We start from the raw sequence: 14,318 nt of genomic DNA, 5'->3' as shown, positions 1-14,318 counted from the left end.
GGTGGATGGCAGGCCCATTATATAAATTGTGGGGGAGTTACATGGTGGGGATTGTGCCTGTTTACCATCTGGAGCTTTGGAAGTAAGGCAATTCCACAGATGATTCCAAAGATGTGCCTTAGATCACAGTGGGTAAAGGCAGTGGGACAGAGAAGTCCAGTGACAGTTCTGAATTGTGCACAGCCCCAGAAAGGTGAAGGTCCACAGCCAAACTTTCTCTCTTACCTCAGAGAAGAAAATATACAAAGGAAGCAACCAGAGGTCCAAACGGTCTGGTAGTTCTTTAAAAAGATCACATCCACAAAATCATGGTGGAGTGTGAAAGCAGGAAACCAGAGGCAGACCTGGTAAATATTAGCATGAGTAATTTCCAGCCACTTCAGAAAACTCCATAGCAGAGTTCTCTACTCACCCAATGCCATAATGCTGTATATGACCCCTCCAGCATTTGTACTCCTCCCACCTCAAAAGAGATGCCATCCTGGGGAGATCAGATGAAGAAAACACTCTGAACTGCCCTATGTTTAGACCTGAAATGACTGAAGAAATTTCTGGATTTTTCTGAACTTCCTTATGTAATAAGATATAACTTTCAGGCATCAAATGGAAAAGGAGCTGGAAGTAGAAATTAAATTTATTTATAGGAAAATAAAGTGAATTGCTATCTTTCTCATACATGAGGTTGTGACTATGAAATTTGTACCTACCATACATACAAGCCTAATAACTATCTGAATCCTTGAATAATCACTGCATTCTACAGAAAATACTGAAAAAATTAAACATAAAATTGTACCTAAGCAGTATGTAACAGTGCCACAAGGATTATATATAAGGTTATGGATGAGAAAAGTAAATTTTATGTTTCATTGTATTTAAGTGAGAAAAGTAAATTTTATGTTTCATTGTATTTAAGTGATACTTAGTTTTCATAACTGCTCTTCTAACTATGGGTATAAAATGTTGTCAAATATAATCTGTACAGTTTAAGTATATCAAATATTAGTTGTTTTCTATTCTAAGGATTTAAAAATGGAAACTTCCAGAAACGAGTTAATAAAGTGCTTTTGAAATTACCTGGACAAAAGATCAATTTTGACTCCTAAATGCCACATCAGGGAAGAAAGCGCTTTTAAAAATCCATTACATTATTCCAGCCAAGAGATAAGAATGATGTACGGTGATGATTTAGTCTAATACAAAAGAAAAAATAGCTTTATAAAGAAAATCTAACACAATTTACTGCTCTGAATTAATGTTACAGAATGCTTAAGAAAAAAAATGAGAAGTAGTGCCAAACTGTTGGATTTGATCAATTTAAGATGCATGCAACCCTGTTTTCTTAGGCACCCACATTACACAGCAGAGGTATAGTAGGTGAACATTATAAAACCAGGTAATGAACACAGTCTTTGGCTCTGAACTTCTCCACAGCATAATTGTGGACTCCATCAGTGTTGCTCCACAAAATGTCCCAGGAACTTCAAGTCTCTTCTATCTTACTGTTAATTCTCTTAGCAAACAGGACACTTACTGAGGGGCTCCAGAAGTCTCTGTTCCCCATGTTTTGTGCAATAGTCCTGGCCCTAGGGAGCCATCATCAATCCAAATGGCTCCCTTCTCTTTTTTCTGATGAGTCCCTTCAGGTGACCATTACAGAAAAACCTCTCATGGGTATGTGCATTAGTTCTACTTCTAGGTCCTCCCTACACTTTAAAGAGTAGCTAATGTGTACTAACCTTAAAATGCAAAAAGCATTTCCACTTCAGAAAATCCAAAATATTTTGGCAATTGATGCTGGTGATGGTAGCACAACATTGTGAATGTAATTAATAGCAGTGAATTACGTATTTGAATGTGGTTCAAAGGGGAAATTTTAGGTTGTGTTTATGTTACTAGAATAAAATTTTTTTTTAAATAGGACTGTATAACACAAGCAGTGAACCCTATTGTAAAACATATTCTTTCATCAAGTATAACAAATGTACCCACTAATGCAAGATGTAATAATGGGGTTGTGCTGGTTTGAAACTGTTATGAACCCTGGAAGATCTGCAATCTTTTAATCCAGTCTTGTTGGTGGAAACTTTTGAGTATTTCCATGGACAGGTGACTCACCCAACTGTGTGTGAGACCTCTGATTAAATTACTTCCATGGATATGTGACCCTGCCCATTCTGGGTGAGTCTTAATTAGATCACTGGAGTCCTTTAAGAGAGTTCACAGAAATAAGGAACTCAGAGAAACTGAGAGAGACATTTTGGAAAGAAGCTAAGATGTAATCCAGAGTTTTCCCCTAGGAGAAGCTAAGAGCCAACACAGACCCAGACACTTGGAGACACTGGGAGATGCAGACAGGACATTCGGAGATGCTAGCTAAGAAATGAAGCTCAGCGTTTGCCCTGGAGAAGCTAAGAGAGGACTCCCAGATGCTTAGAGAGAAACATCCCAGGAGAACCGAGAGCTGAGAGAAGCTAAGAGAGACAGAAGCACAGAGACATTTTGGAGAAAGCCACTTTGAAATGCAACCCAGGAGCAAAGGACCAGCAGATGCTGGCCAAGTGCCTTCTCACCTGACAGAGGTGTTCCAGATGCCATTGCCTTCCTTTGGTGAAGGTGTCCTCTTGTTGATGCCTTAGTTTGGACACTTTTATGCCTTAGAACTGAAAATTTGTAACCTAATAAATCTTTATAAAAGCTGATTCATTTCTGGTATATTGCATTATGGCAGCTTTAGCAAACTAGAACGAGGTGTGGGGGTGGTATATGGAAACTGTATTTTCTGCATGATTTTTTCTGTAAACCTACAACTTATCTGATTAAAAAAATCAAAAATATATATTCTGCCAAAAACAGATTCATGATTTACTAAAGCCTGGAAAGTTTTTCCTGCTGAGAGGGCTGTGGGAAGAAGACCACCATGCCCCCAGCCTCTGGTTGCCCGTGGCAGAAGGTAGGAGGTGGCCTCATGCACTCTGGAACTTGAGGTCTATTGTCAACAAACTCTCTTATTTTCCCAACCTCTTCTCTCAACGTTTCACATTCTAACTTTATGGGAAACCTGGATCTACCCTCTCAGGTGGTGACTATTTTTCTTCCAGATTCCTAGAAAAATTGGACCTAACAGTAAAATAGGATGTGAGATAGGCATCTTCCTTTCCTTCACCTCCAGATAATTCTCTCCCTCCTACCTAAAACTGTCTGACTTTGAATCTCATATAATCTGACTGTACTACCTACTATCTCTTCTTGTTACAGTCATCCACCAGATTTAGTTCCTGGGTCATTGTCACTCTCTTTGACACTATTGCTGTCTTAATTATTAGTGATTTCAATATCCAGGTACATGTTCCTACTAATTCTCTAGCCTCTAAGTTCCATTACCTCCTCTCCCCCATGATCTTGCCCTTCACCTGACTTAGCCACTCATTCATATGGAAGTCTTAGATCTTGCTATTACCAAAAATTATAACTCCTCTACAGTCTACATTTTAAGCATCCAACTTCCCATCACCACTTCAAATTTTCCAGCTTACATACTTATAAGGTGGTTCCAACTATCTCTGGTCATATCAAAACCAACAATCCATTGAATCTACTACCTTTTCATCTTCCCTTACCTCAGATACTCACATCCCTTTTTATCCAGCTTAATTTCCATGTTCAATCATTATACTCAATTCTCTTATATCTTTGCTCACTTCATTACATGCCAGCATACAGCATACATGTTCATCTAAACCCTAACCCTTGTTATGGCCAACTCTTGATCAACAACACCGAACATCTAATCCTTCATCAAATAAGTCTTCAGAATATATCCTGAATCCAACTGCTTTTCATCCCTCTATCATCACCACCACAATCCAAGCCACCATCACCATCATCTCTCTCTCTAGATTATTGCAATAATCCAAACTGGCCTCTCTGTTCTTGCTCTCTAGACTCTATTTTCTTCATTAGAAAGAATAAAACTATTAAAATGTAAGCCAGATCATGTTGCTTCTCTACTCAAAAAACTCCAGTGACTTCTCTCTCACCCAGAGTAAAAGTCAGCATCCTTACAATAACCTACAAGCCCCTACCAACCAAATATATACAGTAAATAAATATTCCTTGAGTGCATGAATGAATGAATATTTCTGAATAAGGAACCATTCAAACTATTTATCACTAATATCTAGGGATTCCCTTTTTATGTTCTTAAGAGCTTCAGGCTCAAAGTGAGTTAAACACGATGTATCCCCTAGACCATTAGTTAACTCTTTTTCTTAATTTGTCTTGAAATCTGTGAGGTCAAAGACCAAATTTTGTTTATTTTTGTAACCCTATCATTTAATATGGTTCTGGTAGATGCCCAATATATATTCGCTTTGCATACTGCAAAATATCATGTGTGGAGAAGGAAAGGATTTATGGATGATTAGTGAATCTGCCCAGTGTAACTTGAGAGATTCATAAACCAATATTAAATAAATAAATCCCTGTTGTTACTCATCCTAAAGGGTACTGCAAAAGACTCTCACATGAGAAACAGCTTCATTAGAAATCAACATTGGCAATTTGGAGTGCCTAGTCCTATAAATTTCCACCTGGAATTCATATTGAAAATCCCAGTTTGGTTTCTCTGTCCTTGATCTTTTAATCTGCTTGGCACTTTTTTCCCATAGGCACACAGGCACACATGCCTCTTGTATTTCAGTGTCAGTTGCTTGGGAGAATAACTGCCTACTTTTTTGGAGCAATCTACAGGTTCTCCAAATTGAATTTCATGTATGTCATGTAGTCTGTAGTTTAAGTCAAACCATCTTAAACTAATTCCTCTCAAACGCGAGGGAATCTTATTCAGATATTTTTGTATGATATGGTAACAAAGAGACAAATAGAAATTTCATTTTATTTACATAAAGTAAAGATATATGCAGAGGGAGAGAGAGAGAAAGAGAGAAAGAGAGAAAGAGAGAGAGAGAGAGAGAGAGGGAGAGAGAGAGTCTAAAATGAAAAATAAGACACTATTAAAAGTAGTTACTCCCAGGCAATAGGATATAGGTTTGACATAGAGGATTAAAAAGTAGAATTTTCCTTTTGACTTTATCTTTGAAAGTTTTAAATTCCTAAGGCCTGCATTGTTTTTTTAATATAGTATTTTTTATTGAGTTTGTTCACATACCATACAATTATCCAAAGATCCAAAGTGTACAATCAATTGCCCATGGTACCATCATACAGCTGTGCATCGATCACCACAACTAATTTTCTTCAATTTTTAGAACACTTTGTTTGCTCCAGAAAAGAAATAAAGACAAAAAGAGGAAACTCCAATCCTCCCATACCCCAAACCACGCCCTCTCCATTATTGATTCATAGTTTTGGTATAGTACATTCGTTACTGTTGATGAAAGAATGTTAAAATACTATTAACTATAATATATAGTTTACAATAGGTATATATTTTTTCCTATATGTCCCTCTATTAATAACTTCTAGTTATAGTGTCATACATTTGTTCTAGTTCATGAGAGATTTCTAATATTCGTACAGTTAATCACGGCCATTGTCCACCACAAGGTTCACTGTTTTATACATTCCCATCTTTTCTATGAGTTTACATATTATTATTGGTTCATATCAGTGAGACCCTGCAATATTTGTCCTTATGTGTCTGTCTTATTTCACTCAATATAGTGCCCTCAAGCTTTTCATCAACCTATTTTTTTTAAGATGGTTTTCTTCACACACCATACATTCTGTCCTAAGTAAACAATCATTGGTCCCCTGTATAGTCACATATTTATGTATTCAGCACCATCACCCTATCTATATAAGGACATCTCCATTTCTTTGACAAAGAAGGAGAAAGAGTCAAAGAAGGTAGAAGGACAAAAGAAAAAGAAAAAAGAAAGAGCAAGCGAAAAAAACAAACATGACAGCTAGAAAGCAACAGCAGGAAAGATAGCATTAAACTAAAGTAGAATAAAGAGTCAGACAACATCACCAATGCCAGGAGTCCCATACCCTTCCCCTATGTCTCCCCACCCCCATTTGCATTTAGCTTTGGTACATTGCCTTTTTTATATTAAAGGAAGCATAATACAATGTTTCTGTTAATTATAGTCTCTAGTTTGCATTGATTGTATTTTCCCCCCAATCCCATTCTATTTTTAACACCTTGCAATGTTGACATTCATTTGTTCTACCTCATGTAAAAACATATTTGTACCCTTTATTACAATCATTGAGCACCCTAGGTTTCACTGAGTTATACATTTCCAGTCTTTGTCTTTCATCTTTTGTTCTGGTGTCCCACATGGCCCTAACCTTCCTCTTTCAACCATACAGTCATCTTTGTTCAGTGTATTTACATTGCTGTGCTATCTCCCAAATTGTTTTCCAAACCTCTCACTCCTTTCTTTTCCTTTCTGTCTGCACTGCTTCCTTTAGTGTTTCCTGTAGAGCAGGTATCTTGTTCACAAACTGTCATGGTCTGTTTGTCAGAGAATATTTTAAGCTCTCCCTTGTATTTGAAGGACAGTTTTGCTGGATATAGGATTCTTGGTTGATGGTTTTTCTCTTTCAGTATCTTAAACATATCACCCCACTTCCTTCTTGCCTCCGTGGTTTCTATTGAGAAATCCACATATAGTCTTATCAAGCTTCTTTTGTATGTGATGGATTGCTTTTCTCTTGCTGCTTTCAGGATTCTCTTTTTGTCTTTGACATTTGATAATCTGATTAAGTGTCTTGGCGTAGGCCTATTCAGATCTCTTCTGTTTGGACTATGCTGCATTTCTTGGATCTGTAATTTTATGTCTTTCATAAGAGATGGGAAATTTTCATTGATTATTTCCTCTATTATTGCTTCTGCCCCTTTTCCCTTCTCTTCTCCTTCTGGGACACCAATGACATGTACATTCCTGCATATCATTTTGTCCTTAAGTTCCTGGAGATGTTGCTCATATTTTTCCATTATTTTCTCTATCTGTTCTTTCATTTGTAGGCTTCCAGGTGCCTTGTTCTCCAGTTCCTGAGTGTTTTCTTCTGCCTCTTGAGATCTGCTGTTGTGTGTTTCCATTGTGTCTTTCATCTCTTGTGTTGTGTCTTTCATTTCCATAGATTCTGCCAGTTGTTTTTTTGAACTTTTGATTTCTACCTTATGTATGCCCAGTGTTGTCATTATATGCTTCATCTCTTTTGCCATATCTTCCCTAAACTTTTTGAATTAATTTAGTATTAGTTGTTTAAATTCCTGTATCTCAGTTGAAGTGTAAGTTTGTTCCTTTGAAACTTCATTATTCTTAGTGTACATTGTAGTTTTCTGTTGTCTAGGCATCTGGCTTCTTTGGTTACCTCAATCAGGTTTTCCCAGACCAAAATGGGTTCAGGTCTTGGAAGGAGGGAATAGTATCTGGTTTCACTGAGAGTGTCTTAGAAGATTGGTACATGCTGTGAGGCCTCAAGTCACTGTGCTTTTCTGTCCAGCAGGTGGCACCTGTCAGCCTGTAGCTCCAGATTAGTGTAAGGAGGTGTGGCCCACAGCTGTTTTCCCCCAGGCTCTGGGGTCTGGTTCTGAATGGAAGGCAGGTGGTAGAGCTTGGCACCGCCTTCTTCCTCTTAGGGAGAGATTCCCCTAGGTAGAGTTCATTTACATTTGAATAGTCTCTCTGCCTGTCCTATCTCCACCCTTGTCTGGGTCAGAGTTCTGGGAACTGAAAATGGTTGAGGCTTTCTCCACTGAGCCGAAAAGGGGACAGAAAGCCCCCTTCAGGGCCAGTCTGTGGCCACCCTCTGGCTCTCCAAGGTCAGTCATCACCAAAAGCCTCTGTCTGCTTCTTGGGGATTCATAGCTTGTATTGAGCAGACCACGTTTGTTAATTAAAACCCCAGTTGGAGCTCAGCTGAGCTATGTTTGTTTTCTGAGAGAGTGCTGCTCTCTATCACCGCAAAGCTTTGCAGCTCTGGCAGTGGAGGGAGGGGGCTTCCAGCTTGAATCTGCAGTTTTTACTTACAGATTTTATGCTGTGATTGTGGGCATTTCTCCCAATTCAGGTTGGTGTATGATGAGTGAACAGTCACGTTTGTCCCCCCGCAGTTATTCCAGATTATTTACTAGTTGTTCCCGGTTGTTTATTAGTTGTTCCAGGGGGACAAACCAGCTACCAATCCCCTCTGTGCTGCCATCTTCTTCCTATATTGTTTTATTTGTTCACTTTCTACTTAACAAACATTTATTGAGCACCCATGTACCTACTTGGCTAAGCCAAAAGACTTTGATCTTTCAGCAGAAAACACAATTTTATATATTTCAACAATATAAGTCTCTTCATGTGCATGAAATTGGAAAAGATGAGAGGGGAGGAAGAGATTCCAGAAGAGATTTCAAATAATGACAAAGAACAAGATCCTAAGATCAGTTGAACAGAAGTTCCAGAAGCCAATAGATGTTAGTGAGCACTCAGTGCATGTGCCAGTTGAATTTGCCCTTTTCTTTGCTTGTAGAATAGTACAGGTTGGGGGAAAAGTCATGATCTCATTCAGTGGTGACATTTCCCATTAAATCCTCATAGCAGGTGTGCAAAATTGTCCCTCCCACCGGGGTTTAGTGGTCACTGTTCTTCCCAGGGTGAGTATCCTTACCGTCTTGGCTCTCCTCCTCCTCTCCTGCTAGAGCTTTTATTTGTAGAACTCCTCAATTTGGAAAGAAAAATTCTATTATTTTATGCATATTTTTAAAATAGCTTAAATTAAGGGAAAAAAAAGTTTGAGTCATTGTAGAAGTTCTGCAAATGCACTTTGTTTCTGTGTTGAAATGTCCAATGGCCTCATTGAAACCATTTTGAAATAAAAATAGCAGTTAACATTTATTGAGCTCCAAGTCACTCTCTAAATTTTCACAATTCTAGAAGGTAGTACTAATTTTATCCCCACTGTTCATATGGGGAAATTAAGGAATTGAGAGTTTAAGCAACTTGTCAAAGAGCTTAAGTAATGTCTTGGAGAGGGCAAAGTCAGGATTAAAATCCAAGCAGTCAGATTGTAGAATCTGCCCTCATAACCATCAATATATACTGCCTCTTTTCATCCAAAAATTAAAAAGTGATTTTTCTCTCAATTAAAAAAAAATAAGTTCCCTAATATGAGTGTATTGCTTTAATCTAGTTCTTGTAAGTTTTTCAGAATAAAATTTTGGCTAGCTAGTCTCTATTCCACATTGGTTACAAGCAACAAATACATTATGTTCACATTATAAAGAGAAATTAAATAAAAAGAGGTCCCAATATCTTGCTCAAGGCATCATAGCTGTAGCATCCTACTGGAAAACTAAGAAACAGTGGCTAGGGGGGTGGCCTGGAAGTGAACTGAGTCATAGGGAGGAGGACAAAAGAAAAAGCACTATCAATATCTTTTCTATTCTTGACTAAGTCATTAAATTCCATTCACTCTTGGCAAAGCACTGAAGACTTACAATGAAATGAGGTATCCTTTATGCTGGAGAGGTCTGCAGCTTAGTGGAGGAGACAGCGGTAAAGAAATAATTTCAATAAAATTTGGTATCCTGGGTTTTCACAGGCATTATGAGAGATCAGTCTAGGAAATTCTTGGAGGGCGTCTGGGAGGATAAAATGCAAATCCATGAGCTGAATCTTGGATGAATGATCCCCAAATGCCAGACACAGGAGCAAAACAGCAAGCCATGAAACAGCAGTGTGTGTATAAAGTTGAGGACTAAGGGAGTGTGGCCTGCAGGTGTTTAATCCAAGCAGTATGATATTACAGAATGAAGCATGGAATGGAAGGGAGAGAGATAAGCTGGAGAACTGTCAAGGATAATGTCCGATAGGATCTTTTATGTTATGCATAAGGGTTTGAATTTTACTGTGTAAGTCATAGCATAAAGTTAGACCTAAGTAAAGTTAGACAGAAGTCATTATGATCATGATGATTTTACACGTTGGAAAACATCTGACAAATCATTATTCTAGAGTAGTTTTATCAATAGTTTTTGCATATTAAAACGCATGTGATTTTATTATAAAATGCTTTCCCTTTATTTCTGCTTTATGTTATACGTAGGGAATTATTTTTATATTTGGGAAGTGTATACACAAGTTAGAGTATGTACAGGTCTGATAGGGTGGGGAACCACTGTCTAGGACAACAGTTCTCTCTTTGGATTTCAAAAAAGGGTGGTGGTGTCTCCAGTAGAAAGGAGATACCATTCTAGTCATCCCTTAGATGGATATTCTTACTGATCTTTGAAGATTAGGGTAGTAGTTTTGTAGTCCAATATCAGTTGAAGTCTTCTCTGTCCTTTGGAGATTTATTGAAACATGGCTTAATGTCCTAATTTCAGGGTTTTTGTGAATACAGAGCCTTCTATGTCTCCATTTAGGTGCCTGCACTTCAGCACAAAGTTATACCCTATCAATAGTTTCCATGAAAAATAATCCAAAACAATAATTTTACTGAAGATTTGGAGGTGTTATAGCAAAATGGTCTCAAAATACACAATGCAATCTAATGCTACAGAGCTGAAGGGGAGGTGGGGCAAGGAGGCAAAGGGCAGGAGAAAAAGGATAAAAGAATGTGGTGAGAAAATAAGATATTAGGGTTAGAAATATTTTTGTTTTTTCCTATTGAGTCCTAAAATATCTTAAGTGAAGAATAAATACAACATATATTTTTAATGTTAAATGCTCAAATACTATTTTTTTTAAATGGTAGAAATCCTGAAAACATTTCTCCAAATGAAACAATGAAACAAAATATGTCATTAATTATATCAGAAAGCATTGAGTTAGGGGCAAAATGTGGAGGAAAAAAATCCATCCTAAAGAAATTTCTATATCAAACTGCAAAGAGTATTATTAGTTTAAAGGTAATTTGATCTGTTGTGTTGTCTATGGGAAGCAAGAAATCCAGCCAGGTTTTGTAATTAAAGAAATAACTTGTCAGTCATTTTAGTCAAGATTTCAATTAAATAATTTCCAGGAATTAGTCCTATCAAATTAAATCAAATTCATTAATTTTTTTAAAGATGTATAATCTACCTTTTAAAATACCTTTCCAGTCAAGGAGGTTAGAGGTTCCAACCTTTTAGATACAATACTAATAATCAAAGAAGTGAAATAAATATTAAGATAAAGAAAATATTCCTTGGCAAGGAGAGTACAACAAAAACTTTGTGTCTATTTCTATTCCATTTCTCATCTTTTCAGAAGTTGGGGATACAACTTGATACATGTATTCTCTATTGATAATAACACATTTGCATCACACTGTACAGAAATCTTGTAGACAAGGTGTGTGTAATGAGCCCCATTTTGCAGATGAAGAGTCCAAGTCTTTTTTCCCCAGAGTCATGATGTTTGCAAATTTCAGAGTTGCCACCCAAACCCAACCGAATCCAGTTTTGTTTCCATCAGGCCTACCACGATGATATTTCCCAAACTGAAGGAGAATTCAAGTTCTGATAAACACAAGTCTTTGTCCATTGATCTGAGTAGTCTGTTCTAGTCCTTGTTATTCCAAATAGACCATGAACATTTTGGTTCCTATGCTAAAAGACAAAACCTTAAATCCCAATTTTATATACTAACTAGAGGGGAACAGTCACTCTTCACTTGGCCCACTTATGACTTGGAGTTGTAAATGAGTCCAAGGTTTAGGGAGACTGAGACCTTCTAATTTAACAAACTGGAAAGAAAAAGGACAAAGTCAAGTCATTTTAAAAATACCTGGTTATTTCAAGTTATCCAACTTTGAGGCAGAGTTTTCTGAAAACCAATATAGTGCTGTGGTTAAGAGCTCAGACTCCGGAGCTAGAATGTCTGGATAGGAAACATCTCCAACTGTATCTTATCTGTGTGACCTTGGACAAGATACTTATTCATGTTGTGCTTGATTTTCCTTATCTATAAAATGATAGGAGCAGCCTTATCAGATTATTGTGAGCATTCAACTAATTAATACATTTAAAGCTAATTATTAGTTTTACAAATAATTCACTAATATTGATTAGTTGACTAATTAATTAATTAATTAATTAGTTGACTAATTAATTGACTAATATTGATTTCACAAATACTTATTTAGTGCTTACTGTAGATGGGGCTCCAGGAGTTCAGCAACAAAACCTGTGTTATTCATGGAACTTGCTTTCTAATTGGGAGAACACTATCAGATAGAAAATATAAAAATATGCTGGAAATCTGTATAATTTGCTAGATGGTGATAAGTTAAGTATATTAAAAAAAATTAAGAGAGGAGAGAAAGAGGAAATTCTAGGGCATGAAGAAAGTGGCAGAGGGTGGACAGGTTACTATTTTAAATGAATCATCAGGGAAGGTATCACTAAGAAGAAGACATTTGAGCAAAAACATGAAAGAGGTGAAGGAACAAACCATATGGATATTTGAGGAAGAAACTTTCCAGACAAAAGAAACAGCAAGACAAAGGCCCTGATAAAGAGCATATCTGGGAGGAGCTGGGAATCTCAAAGAGACAGAATTTGCAAGGCAGAGGAGGATGAGAAGAGTAGAGATGGGATTAAAAGGTCAAAGAATGAAGGGAGTGGAGGTGGGGGAGGGCAGTTATGCCTTTTATGTAAGTACCTTTGTGTTGAGAGAGAACGAGAAAGAGAGAGAGAGAGAGATCGAGTAAAGGCAGATTATGTAGGGTCTTTTCAGCCAATGTAAACTTTTGGCTTTTTCTCTGAGTGAGTTAGGAAACTACTGGAGGGTTTTGAGCAGAGAATAACATGATTGGATTTAAGTTTTACAGGATTGCTCTGGTGGCTGAGTTGAAAATAGAGGTGGGGACAAGGAATGGAACCAAGGAGTCCAATTAGGAGGCCATTGTAGTAATACAGGTGAGAGATGATGGTACTTGGACCAGGGTAGTTGAGAAGTGACTGCATTCTGAATTTATTTTGAAGGTACATCCAATAGGATGTTGGCGAGAGGGGGCTGTGAAAGAAAGAGAAGATTTAAGTATGACTCCAGGCTTCTGCCTCAGCAACTCAAAGGACTAAGTGGCCATTAACAATTATTCATTTCACAAATATTTATTGAGTACTTACTGTGCACAGGGCACTGAGAATGCAAAAGAAGAAAAAAGCCTGCATTAATGGAACTTACTTTCTAGTAAGGTAGAGACTAAGGGGCTTACTTTCTAATAGGTAGAGGTAAAGAAGACTGCAGGAGGATGGGGGGAAGGAGAAATGATCCTTCCTTTTGGTTGCAGAATATTAAATTTGAAGTGCCAATTAGACATTAGAGTGGAATTATCAAGTAGATATTTTGATATGAGTTTCTATAGTTTGGGTAAATGTCCAGGCTGGGAATATAAATTTGGGAAGACTAAGTGCATAGATGGCATATAAAGCCATGAGCCTACATGAGATCACAAATCTCATCAAAATTTCATCAAAAGTAACTGAGGAGTAGCTAATGAGGTAAGAGGAAAAGAAGAATGCATTATTCTGCTGCTCTGAGTTCATTGCTAGTTCTAATTATAATTTTAGACTTATGTTCAATTAATTATCATTAATATGAATCAACAACTGTTCCAACCCAGATTAGCATCAAGACCAAACAACACGCCTGGCACAGAGTTGCCCATGAATTTAGTTAGGGACTTACGAAACAGGAGATGATTCTTCCCAGCATAGGGTTGGGAGAATGAAGTCAGCATTCCATGCAAAGAGAGAGAGAAGAGTGACAAGCGGGGGCCTTATAAAGGTTTATGACAATGGAGTTTCAACAGGGTCTCACAAGATTTGGCTACAACTGTATCTCACTAGATTTGATTGCAACAAGGTCTTGCAAGATTTAGTTAGTAACAGTGATTTGGGGAGTTAATGTCTTTCCTGGTCATGCAGGTGGAGGAGGAGGTGGGGCCCCAGGCCCTGGGTCCCCACAATCCACCCCCACACAGCAGACTACATTGATCTTAGGACAGGCATTGCAGGATAAGAGCAACAGAACATTAGGAATCCACACACACAGATATATCAACCCCACAAAGTGATGCTGCTGACAATTGATAAAATCTGTGATTTTCAGTCTTATTTTCTGATGCATTGAATTCTGCCAGACCAGTAGGGTTTTCAACACAGTCCAATTCACAGGGGTTACACTCCAAGTGAAAAGAAAGATGTTTTGGGGAACAATAATGGGTAATTCCTGCTGATCTAACAATATACAAGCTAAGTGTCCATTAGTAGACAGAAGACTTCCTGGGGAAGGGGTGCTATGAGGGTGTTTTAGATCTGAAGTTAAATATATGGTTAGCTTAGGCAAAAAAAAAAAAGTGTCCAC

Source organism: Choloepus didactylus, chromosome 2 (assembly GCF_015220235.1).
Source record: "Choloepus didactylus isolate mChoDid1 chromosome 2, mChoDid1.pri, whole genome shotgun sequence".
Classification (NCBI taxonomy): Eukaryota; Metazoa; Chordata; class Mammalia; order Pilosa; family Megalonychidae; genus Choloepus; species Choloepus didactylus.
This window is presented reverse-complemented; position numbering follows the sequence as displayed.